The 12,062-nt window shown below is 40.9% G+C and overlaps 1 protein-coding gene across 1 annotated transcript in view; it reads right to left on the minus strand.

Annotated features, from left to right (window-relative positions):
* The window catches only part of Fry (FRY microtubule binding protein), a 479,403-nt gene that overhangs the window by 372,576 nt on the left and 94,765 nt on the right, over window positions 1-12,062 (minus strand). The gene's annotated exons all lie outside the window — the stretch shown is intronic.

Raw genomic sequence — 12,062 nt, forward strand, 5'->3', positions numbered from 1 at the left:
CGGTTTCATTTCATTCAATCTTCTGTTAAATTATCATTATCTACAAAGTTTAGAAATTTTCAGGGGAGCCTTTTAAAGAACCACACTTAACAAACAAGCATCAATTCCACTCACACAGCCTGCCCCCCCCCCCAACTGCCCTAGGAACTCCTTATTTCCTTTAAGCAGGCACAAACACAAACACAGTTCCGGATCTGCAGCTTATCCTGCCATGTCTGTGTCAATGAACATTTCACAACAAAGTATCTCACATATTCCTTATTGGGGGAGATGACCACAAACGTGGGTGAGGCAGCCATATTACTGTATTTCTAGTGTTGCTGTCTTGCTTTTAAATGCTCTTCCTACTAAGCATGTTAGATCCATGTGTTTTCTTTTGCCCTTCTCCCATCTCTCCGATTATGTAGATTTTGTGTTCCTACTTTTGATTGCTTCTCTCTGAAGGAAATCATTCTTGACCATGTCCTTTCCTCTTACCCATTTGTGTTTGTGTGGTGTGTGGGATGGTCTGATGTAGAAATCAGGAAGTTTTATTGCCTATAAAACAGCTTCTATCATTACTATAAATATTAACTTAAGCATGAAGTGTTCAGTCACCACCCCCACCCCCACCCCTTTCATTGAAGAACCAAACAGCTCCGCTGTATTCCAAACACCAAAGTTATTTCTAACTTAGCAAGAAGTGAAGGTAAAGTGTAACTTAGAAATGCTGACATCTTCCAAAGTGGTGCTGCCTTTTACTTAAATAATTATGTAGACTAGCAGCATTCTTTTTAAAAATAACTGTATTTCAGCAACATTTCTTTAAAGAAATCACAGGGATCACTGTTTATTTTAGATGCATATGATTTAATAATGAAAGAAAGTATGTATAGCTCTACTTTACCCTATTTTGAATATCACAGTTTGTGCAGTGCCCTAATTCTCTGTGATTCTTTCTTTGCTGACACCCTCGATATTTCCCATCATTACTTGTATTATTAACTTTTATTTCTAAGGCCCTAAGAAGTTTTTTGTCCACTCAAGTTCATCAACTACCTCTAACAGTTATTCTTTCATTGTAAAAAACTTCACAGAGGGGCTAGAGAGATAGATGGCTCAGTGGTTAAGAGCACTGGTTGCTCTTGCAGAGGACCTGGGTTTGATTCCCAGTACCCACATGGCAGCTAATAACCATCTGTAATTCTAGTTCCAGAGGAATCCAATGCTCTCTTGTGACCTTCACTTGTAATGCACTTACACAGGTGCACTTACACCTTTTCAGGCACACTCATACACATAAAATAAAAACTCATAAACATAAAAACTCATACACATAAAATAAAACCAGTAAGTAAATTATATTTTTTTAAACTGCACAGAAAGAGTCACAGAATTTTACTCTTAGGTATGAGCAGAGTTAGAACAAAGGCCTCACAAGGGAGAGCCAGGACTTCTCTCTACTGTTCTGGCTTTTACAGTCAAGTGGCAAGGTAGAAGTTTGTAAATGATGGTGTGCAAATCAGGTCCCCCCCCCCAAAAAAAGGGGGATAAAACACAGGTTTTCTTTCTGCCAGACATCACACTGGGCTTTGAGGGAGGGTTGTGGATGCACGTGGGATCATGAAGGGGGCCTGCCCAGCACAGCAGCTTCCTGCTTCATACTTGCAAAACTTGGGAATCTGTTAAGAGTAACTTTAATCTTTGAGGATCTTTTCCACTAAACTGAGTATTTCTTAACCAGGCACAGGACAAGGATCAGGCACATGTGGGAAGACATTCACAATGTAGGTAGAAGTCCGGCCCCAGCCTAGACCCCAGTTTCTAGGCTCAGTGCCCAGGAATTCTGTAAACACTCCTCCCAGAATTATTGTTTGAAAAATAATGCTTTTCCTTGGTAAGTGAACATTCTCTTAGTTTGGTAGAGGTTCAGAGATCTCAAAACATAGGAGACCCTTCCTGAGTTGGGCCCTGGGGAAGGGACATTGACTTAGGACACTTCACCCCTGGCTGATTTATCAAGGGTGGAGAAAAGGTGTAAATCACCAAGCATGACTATCCTTATCAGAGAAATTCTGATGAGAAGGACAGTGAAGCCCTCTGGGACTGTTTTATAGAGAAGTATTCAACGGCCAGTTAAAGATTCTGTATCAGGCCGGGCATGGTGGCGCACGCCTTTAATCCTAGCACTCGGGAGGCAGAGGCAGGCGGATCTCTGTGAGTTCGAGGCCAGCCTGGTCTATATAATGAGTTCCAGGACAGCTGGGGCTACAGGGAGACCCTGTCTCAAAAAGACAAAAAAAAAAAAAAAAGATTCTATATCAGATGATGTGATACCAGTACTGCCGTCAGGGGCACAACAGAACTATAGGCCCCACATTTGACACCATGAGTGTCAAAATTCATACATTCTACTCTTCACTCTCCTAGTAAAAGGTTAGGGAGAACAACAGATGGCCAAGTGAAGTGCCTTCTGATCAAATCTCACACCTGGCACAGAGTTTTCTGAAAGATGCTCAGATTTTGTTGAGCAGAGGTCCTCTTTCTCCTGGATCCTTCTATTTGCCTTTTTTGAGACTTAAATCTAAAAATAATGTTTCTTTAAATTCTATCTTTCTTGCCTGCAAAAAGCTGTTATTCCAATACTTTATCCAGTATGAGTTATTTATAAAAATGACTATGACCTTTTATTTTTATTTTTAAGTTTGTGTGTGTGTGTGTGTGTGTGTGTGTGTGTGTGTGTGAAATCAGAAGAGGGCATTGGATCCTTTAGAGCTGGAGTTATAGGCAGCTGTGAGCTGCCAGACATGAGTGCTGGGAATTAAACTTAGAGCCTCTGGAAGAACAGCAAGTGCTCTTTATTGCTGAGCCATCTTTCCAGTCCCCAACTGTCTGGTGGGGCAGCAGCTACTTGATAGCTAAGAGAGCCCATCAGTACTGCTGATCTAATGATAAAGGCCCACACCACCATGTGTTTTCCCTATCTATGGGCTTTCAATGAATGAACGGGATGTTAAAATGTATAGAGAGCAACCAGTCACTCAGAACAAATGGATTAACTTCATTTAAGATGGAAATATCAAAAGCAAAATCATGGCTGACAATACTCTCTCTTGCAATGAGAGTTTTTGTATTCATGCCACTTGAAAATGACCAGCCACGCCATTCCCCAAGAATTCACATTCTTCTAGATTGTAAAGAAAAAAAATGGTGGAATTATAATTAAATATTGCACATAAATATTTTTTTTTTTTTTAGGTAGCTACTCTCCCTGAATTATTTAAAACAAAGAAATGCTGGGTTTGGATATTTCTTTTTTTTATATGTATATGAATGTTTTGCTTCCATATAGCTAAACCACGTGTGTGCAGTGCCTATAGAGGCCAGAAAATGACATCAGATCCACTGGGACTGAAGTTAAAGATGACTGTGAGCTGCCATGTGGGTGCTGGGAACTAAACCTGGGTCCTCTGCAATAGCAGCCAGTGCTCTTAACCACTAGCTACCTCTTCAGCCCTTCTTTTTCGTTTTTTGAGACAGGCCCTCACTAAATAGCCCTGGCTGGCCTTGAACTCACAGAGATTTGCCTGCCTTTGCCTCCCAAGTGTGGGGATTAAAGGCATGTGCCACCATGCCTAGCTTTTCTTAAGTAACTGGATGGCCATTCTTCTCATATTTTTTTAGTGCCTTACTTTATGCGGTCCATACAAGTTTTCAGAAGGAATTACTACTGAAGGATATTGAATGAACATAAAATTACATGGAGGTAAAAATATTTTCACAGTCTAGATGCAAATATATATTTAGGGTGTTATTTGAGGATGGAAAACCATATAGAAGGAGATCTCAAACCTGTAACCACACACTATCTACAGAGCAATAACTGGGTTAGGTCAGATCCATTTAAGTCATTGAATTCAGAGTCATAAATACAGCTGTCTATATACATACATATTTCTAAAAAGTTGCATTTATGTATACTAAATGTATAAATAAATATGTATAAATAAACACAATGTGGAGAAAAGCTTAAAAGTGAACCAGAATTCTAAAGTTTTCTGCCTAGATTGGCTTACTGTCAGTCCCTTCATAAGGGGAAAAATGTTTGCCCTTTGCTTATATGCATATAAATCATAAATATGAATATCACAGTATTAATATTTTTTTCTTACAAGTACTAAGTAGTAAGTGGAATATTCTCATTAAATTTGTGTTCTCTAAAAGAAAATATAAAACAAAAATAAAACTCTATTCCCTTAATAAACTTGACAATAAATAAATTTTATTATTTAAGTAAATAGGTTACCTCAGTTTCTGTTGTATATGTAGTTTTGAATAAGGAATGCCAAAATTATCTCATTTTAAACCAAAATGTTGTGTTGACTTTCAAAAATTTCTGAAGTGTAAGCTCCGCTATTTCAGTAGATTAATTGGAAATGTTGAATTTATTTACATTATTTCATACAGGCTGATTTACAGGTACAAAAGAATTATGATTCCAAGTTTTGGTCAAAGAAAAGCTTAAGTGCTGAGTTTCAAAAAGCCATTTAAACAGAAAATATCGGGCAAAAAATTAAATATAGTAAGGCTACTCAGTACATTTAATAAACTAATTAAACAAAGCCACTGGAGTTTTTAGCACTGTACCCTCTTCCAAGGACTCATATGACAATACTCATAAATTTAATGATTTACTTGAAGAAAACACATGAGTACTTACTTATTTTTTTAAAAAGATTGTTCCGTGGCATTGTCTTATGAGAAAATTAAAAATAATTAATCTTTTGGTAGTGTCTCACTACATAGAATTTATATTAGCAGAGGGTCTGATTAGCAACTTTGGCTAAATTTCCAAACATCAAGATTTTCAAAAGCATTCATTTGCACCTACCACCCACTGATTAGAAGAAAAAAGTTATGAAAAATCAAACCTTTAATACCACCAAAAAAAAAAAATAATAACACAATAGACCTCAGCTGCTTATGGCTTCATAATTGTGAGTCCTAGAAATGCTATTTACTTTCCTATCTCAAGGGACCTGTCCCAGGTCTGGTAAAATGGAGAATCAGAACTGAACTCCATTGTAAAGGAGCTCTTGACTTTGTGAAATTCTTGGGCTGCAGTCTTTTCACATTCAAAAGTCATTTTGCCTATGTCAGGCCTTTTGGCTTTATCCCCTGAGCAAGTATGGCCTGCTCTGGAAGTGACTTTCTAAGGAAACCATAGGACCAGACAGGGTGTGGCTGGTGGAGAGGAGGTGACATGGAATGTGATACATATCACACGTTGTCTTTCCCCTGGCCTGACTGCTTCAGCAGCACGTAAGCACCTACCATATGCAAAACACTGCAGTGGATGTTGTGGGGAATACCTTGAAGAATGAGACAAGGCTGCTGTTATCAGTGTGTAACCACGGAACCTAGGATGAACAAGCACATCCCCAAGAAACACTCTTGTCACAGTGAGTTTTCATGAAAGGCCCGACTTAAGCACTCCATAACCCCCACAGACAGCATTGAAATGTCATCCAATACACCACTCTGTGGGGTTCTGGGATAACAAAATTCAACAGAGAACACAGCTCAGCCTGAGCATCCCATATCAGAACTGCTCAGGACCAAAAGTTTTTCTGATTGCAGAATACTTGCATAAACATAGTGAGATAATGGTGATGACAGGATGCAACTCGTTCACATTTATATACACCTTTTACGCAAAGCCCAAAGGTAAAGTTATACAGTATTTTCAGTGTGCTTGGGTTTTGACCCCAGTCATGAGGGCAAATTTAGAGCTTTCTATGTGTGGTGTCATATCAGCATTCAAAATGTTTCAGCTTTAGGAGCATTTTGGATCTGGAATTTTGGATTAAGAATGTTCAACCAAGGCTGGAGAGACAGCTCAGCAGTTAAGAGCACTGGCTACTTTTCAGAAGACCTGGGTTTGATTCCCAGCACCTAGACAGCAGCTGAAAAACATCTGTAACTCCAGTTCCAGGGGATCCAACATCCTCTTCTGGCCTCCACTGGCACTGCACTCATGAGGTACACTTACATACATGCAGGTAAAACACTCATACACATTCATACACACACACACACACACACACACACACACACACGCACATTTTTTAAAAAATAAGTTTTTTAAAAAAGAACATTCAACTTCAGAACATTCAACTTGTACTTGGGCAAGCACACGCAGAGCACACCCCCTGTGCCTGGAACAATGAGGCTCTGAGGAGAGCCCAGGCTGGATGCCCATCTCTCCAGGCTCCTGGATAGAGGCTGCTCACTATAAAAGTGTCCAGAGGCATCTCACTGTCATTGTTCTCATAGTTACCCTGTTTCCAATGAAAATCTCAGCAAGAAAAAGGACAGGTCTAGACATCTAAAGTGGCATTAAAGAGACAATCTGGTTACCAGGCACCATGATGGGGTACCAGTTTGTGATGAACAATCTTGACTTTTAACTTGGGGGATTTAGAATCAACATGGAAACAAATCTGGGCATATCTGTGAGCAAGTTTCTAGATTGGGTTAAAGTGTAAGACCCACTCTAAATGTGAGACGCACACTTTCTGACCAAGGGACTTGCACTAAAAGCAAAAGTAAAGGTGAGCTGAGCATTAGCATTCGTCTTTCTCTGCTTCCTGACTGCAGATCCAATATGACCACTGCCGTAAGTGAATGCTGCCATGACTAACTTCCCTGACATGATGGATTGCAGCCTTGAACTACGAGCCAAAAGCACGGCCTTCCTTAAAGAAGAAAAGGGATAGGAGGCTAGAGAGAGGGCTCAGTGGTTCAAAGCACTTGTTGCTCTTGCAGAGGATCCAGGTTCAGTTCCCTGCACACATGTGGTGGCTAAGAACTATAACTCCAGTTCCAGGGGATGCAGTACCCTCTACAGGGATTGCATGCATTCAGGCAAAACACACATAAAATAAAAATAAAAAATGTAAAAGGGATAAAGCAACTTTACTTAATATTCAAAATCCACTTAAAATTTTTGATAACTTTTTTTAGATTGTAGATTTGAATGAAAAATAACTTTCCCTGGGACTTTTTTTTTTTTGGAAACAGGGTCTTATTATGTAGCCCAGGCTGGTCTCAGGCTTGCAGTTCTTGTGATTCCGTATCTCAAGTACTGGGATTTTAAACATGTACCACCACACCTGGTTTGGAATAGAATTTTTATTTAAAACCTACAAGGGATGTTAGCCAACATATTGGTGCACCTGTCTGGTGAGTGCTACCCAAGATCCCTCCTCCTGTGGACTATACAGTCATCACCACACTGTCCTCTGACTAAGGAACAAAGTACCTGGAGCTATCCGTTTCTCTAAGCAAATGGCTCTTTGCTTTCACAACAGATGATTGTAAATAAGTAGGATATTTCAAGATAGAGCTAATTAAGACACAACTCCTTTGTTTAAAAATGCTGAGTGAACAACTCATCACTGAACCCCCCACCGGCCCCCTATCCTCCAGGTGAAGGCTGAGAGGCCCTTTTTCACCCAAAACGCCCATGGCCATGAGGTTCAGACCAGTTCTCTCTCTTCTCTTTGCTTTCTTTAATTCAGCCAGGCCCATTGCTGTGGTCTCTGCTGTATAAGTGCTTTCAGAAGCAGAAAATATAAGCTTTCTGTCTTTTATGGAGACCTAAACTCCTGATGCCTTTCATACTGTGACCCAAATGCCTGACCCAAAGAGGAAAGGTATATTTTGGTTCATAATTTCAGAGGGTTCAGTCCAAGGTCACTTAGCTCTGTATTTCTGCCTGTGGTAAGGAAGAGCCTCATAGCAACGAAAGAATGTAGACAAGGCTGTTTACTTCATGGTGGGCTGGAAGCAGAGAGAAAGAGAAAGAGAAAGAGAGAAAGAGAGAGAGAGAGAGAGAGAGAGAGAGAGAAGAGAGAGAGAGAGAGAGAGAGAGAGAGAGAGAGAGAGAGAGAGAAAGGACTGGGGCTAGATAGAACCTTCAAAGGCCCTGCCCAATGACCACTTCCTCTAGCTAGGCCCAATTTCCTGAATTTTCCATTATCTCTAAAAATAGTGGCACTGTCTGGGGACCAAGCCCTCTATACATGATCCTGTGGGGGACAGTTCCTATTCAAAACCGTAACAGCTCATCTCTGGAGACCTCAAGCCGAAAAACTTTAGCCTCAAACAGCTACAAGCATTCTACTGATAAAACTATCAAGGGAAGATAAAATGTTAGGCTTTGATGTTTTTATGTAAATATGATTTTTAAATATGTTAGTTTTCTTTTTGAGGTTCACTTCTAAGATCATTGGTCCATTTATTCCTTACTCTAGAAGCATTTATTGGCTTGTTCAATATTCAAAGCACTCTTCTAGGAAAGCTCCTTCTGTCAGCCTGGTCCAGAAGCCAGGCTTTCCCAGCCCTAGAAGAGTTTCTGGCATACAGCAGATTCCTAATAACTTTTAAAATGAGTGTCACACTAAGACAAGCCTTACCTGTATTTTTTCCCTACCAGGAAGTTATATTATAATGAAAATAAGTATAAGGTGCTTGTCTTTTTAATTATTATCTGTCAGCTGATTCTTTCTTGGACTTAGAATCAACTAAGCCCTACAGGAGTGATGAAGTTTCACAGAAAATCAGTTAATTATCACTAAAACCTGCATGGATGTCTACTTTGTGAAATTATCTCCTCCTAGACAACTGGGCCATTGAAGGATGTAGGATACAGTCTTGATTTCCAAAGAGTTTCTGCACAAACATCACATCAGCAATATAACGCAGTATCACAGCCAAGAGGAAACTGGCATAAAGGAAACTAAAAGATGTCTGAGGAAGAATTCTGATTACGGAAGATAGACAACTAGAACTGGGCCTTCTAGACCACACAGAGACAAGAAAACAGAACAGGAGGGAGGGTGCACGTGTGTGGGGTGGGGGTGGGGGTTGGGCGTCAAGGAGAGAAAGAATGGCATCAACAGAGACAGTTCTGGAAAAAGGCAGAGCATACGAAGGATGGCAAGGGCCAATTTCATTCAGTATAATTTGAATCGACTGCATATTTATCGGAAGCTTGCTAGGTGCCAGGTATTATGACAGATAACAGGTATACAGAGGTTAATAAGACTGATCATTGGCTAGTTGGCAAAAGACAAGTAAACAAAGACAAGAGAATGGAACAGGAGTACAGTGTGGCAAATGGGGTGAGGCAGAAAAACCCAGGTGCTATGAGAAGGGCTCAGACCGGACCAACCCAGAGGAGGGTGTCAGAGGCTATGCACAGGGGACACCTGAGGCTCAGGTAGGAATTGGTTAGGGAGAACTATGCAGACAGCATGCACAATGCCTAACCCTAAAAAAGCAGGCGTGAAGGGCTGACATCTGAAGTTGGCTGAGTCTGTAGAAACACAAGGAGAAGGAGGCAGGTGGGGACCTGGCTAGAGACAAAGCTGAGAACAGGGCTGGGAGTGGAGTCAGTAGACAGATTTGACATTCCTTAGACTTCATACTCAGCTCCCAAGATTCCCTGAGGAATCCTAAGGAAGGACTAAAACAAACAGATGTGCCTTTCAGATAGCCTATCTGCAGGTGGGATGGCCCCAGAAGTGAAATGATAACAAAAGGTTAACATGCAGCTAGACCCTTGAAGGCTTATTCCCAATACAAAGGAAGAGCTAAATGAATAGTTCACCAAAGAATGACTGAACTGACCAATACATCATGCAGTGTAGGATGGAAAATATGGAACCTGAATTGGAGGTACAAGTAGTCTTTGGGCATACCAGGCTAAGGATGAATACTAAATGGAATCCAGCTGTGACCTCAAGACTTGCCTCTCAGCAGTTGACAACAGAGGGCAGTTGAACATAGTAGAAATGTTGCAGTCTGAAGACCACAGCCTGAGCCCTAATTTTGTTTTACTAATTGTACGAGACCACTTCTTTAACCCCCATATTCCTCCTCTGTCATGTCTGTTCTTTCTGTGCAAGTGCATAGCAGCATACATTGGGAATAACTGTCACAATCTGCGTATGCTTCTGTTTGCAGGTGGCCTGTAGGCACCGTGCCAGGATGGACAGCCAGTGATACTTCTAAGTCACCGACTATGGAAAGCAGTTTGGAGAAGTTGCAGGACAGTGCAGTCATGGTTGAACTGAGAGGAATTCAGAAATCAAATAGCCAGTATTCAGAGTTTGAGCAATTAACTCTAACTTGTCGTGGTACCAAGATAGCAGGTATGGGAGAAATTCATTTCTTGCTGCTGTACCCACAGAAAGAACTAGGGGCAGAAATAAACAGAAACAAGCTGGTCTTGGTGGCATAGACCTGTAATTCCAGCTACTAGCAAGGCTGAGGCAGAAGGCTTACAATTTAAGGCTTGCCTGGCCTAGAGTTCAGAGCCAAATGAGCAACTTAGTGGCTCCTGTCTCAAAATAAAAAGCACAAAGAGGGCTGGAGGTACAGCTCAATGGTAGAGCGCTTGCCTAGGAGAATGCATAAGGCACTAGGTTCAAACCTCAGTACTGCAAAGAACAACAACAGTAAAGAAAGCAAAAACAAATGACAACAAACCCAGAAACTGAGCACAGTTGGGCCTAGGAGTCTATGGGGGCGGGTAGCACATGCAGGCAGCTGATGATGCTGTCTAGACTACGACTCGGCTCCTCAAACCTCCATGCCCCTTTCACACTCCACGTTGTCAAATTAGTTCTGCCAATTCAGTCCTTGAAAAGGCAACTTACATAAGGTCCAAGATCAGAGGCAGTATCACAATTTTGCAGCTGCAGCCAACAGGGCCAAGTGACTATACGGAAAGAGAGGGCAAGGTGAGGACCACACGTGAAGGAGTGATGTGCCCTCTGGGAGCCAGGGGTAAGAAGGAGAAAGCCTTTGTGGGGTGTGACGGAGGGGCTATGTTGGTGATAAGCAGGATGGATGGGAACATATGTGAATCCAGGCCCACTGACCAACAGATAAAAGCAAGGCAGGTCTGAATGCTTGGTACCATCGGGAGATCACAGAGATTTCAGGTCTAACGTGAGTGTGTTACATTAGATACCAAATGCTGCCCCTTCCAGCCATTTCATCTCATTCCTTCCCATTTTCTGAAACACAGGCTTATACCCTCTGGCCCATTCTAGCCTTGGCCTTCTCTTCCCTCAGAAGAGCTGAACACTAGAATAACACCAGTGGGCATTAAAGCAACAGTTCCCTTTAAGAAATGTAACTTTTAGTTTGTAGCCTGGAGCCCCAGATCTCTAAAGCATCTTCTGGTGATTTCCTAAAGCCATTAAGAGAGTCAGCTGCTAGGAGAGTTGGTATAATTTTTATGAAATAATACTTGACTGAACTATTTTCTCATTTTGTACAACAGAGTCAGCCCTCAGTGTTCTTGATAATCCTACACTAAAAAAAAAAAAAGATTCCAAGAAAACAACTACAACAAGAAGGTTGTTGCATACAAGTTTTCCAAGAAATTCCAATGCAAATGGTATTGAAATCAAATTGTGAAAATATTCAGAGTCTGCAGAGATCACTTAGCACAGTCAGGGTGTGCAGTTAGGATTCACGGTGACAAGTATCTCACGCTCTCTACACATCTGTAATAACCCACTGAAGAGCATCAAAGGCCGACATCAGAGTCCCTTTATCAAGATCCATGTGTCTCCTGCCGTCTAATACATTTCACCATCCACATTGTTTAATTGACCCCTTTACTACAAATGGTTTCAGGCTCTGATGCAAGACAGGAATTTGAAGCATGCATTGGAGTATTTAACCATGTTAATTTCTGGAGCACACAAACATCAACTTCACTCTACAACCCAATCTTGAGAATGAAATGCTACACAGAATTCTTAGGGTTACAAGCAAAGCAGTTCCACAGTCCTGTCACTGTCAACAAGTCACAATATAGTTGCCAATTTACAGATTCTTAAAAGTATCACAATCAATAATAAGGCCCTTTCAAATTGAAAGATTGTTCTAACTCACCAAGAACATGATTATTTGGATGCTTAGAGCTCTCAAAAGTAGCCCAAGTTAATTTCAAAGTAACATCTTATTGTGACAAATCATATATATATATATATATATAT

The sequence above is a fragment of the Nannospalax galili genome, unplaced genomic scaffold, assembly GCF_000622305.1.
Source record: "Nannospalax galili isolate Female #2095 unplaced genomic scaffold, S.galili_v1.0 scaffold768, whole genome shotgun sequence".
In the NCBI taxonomy this organism is placed as follows: Eukaryota; Metazoa; Chordata; class Mammalia; order Rodentia; family Spalacidae; genus Nannospalax; species Nannospalax galili.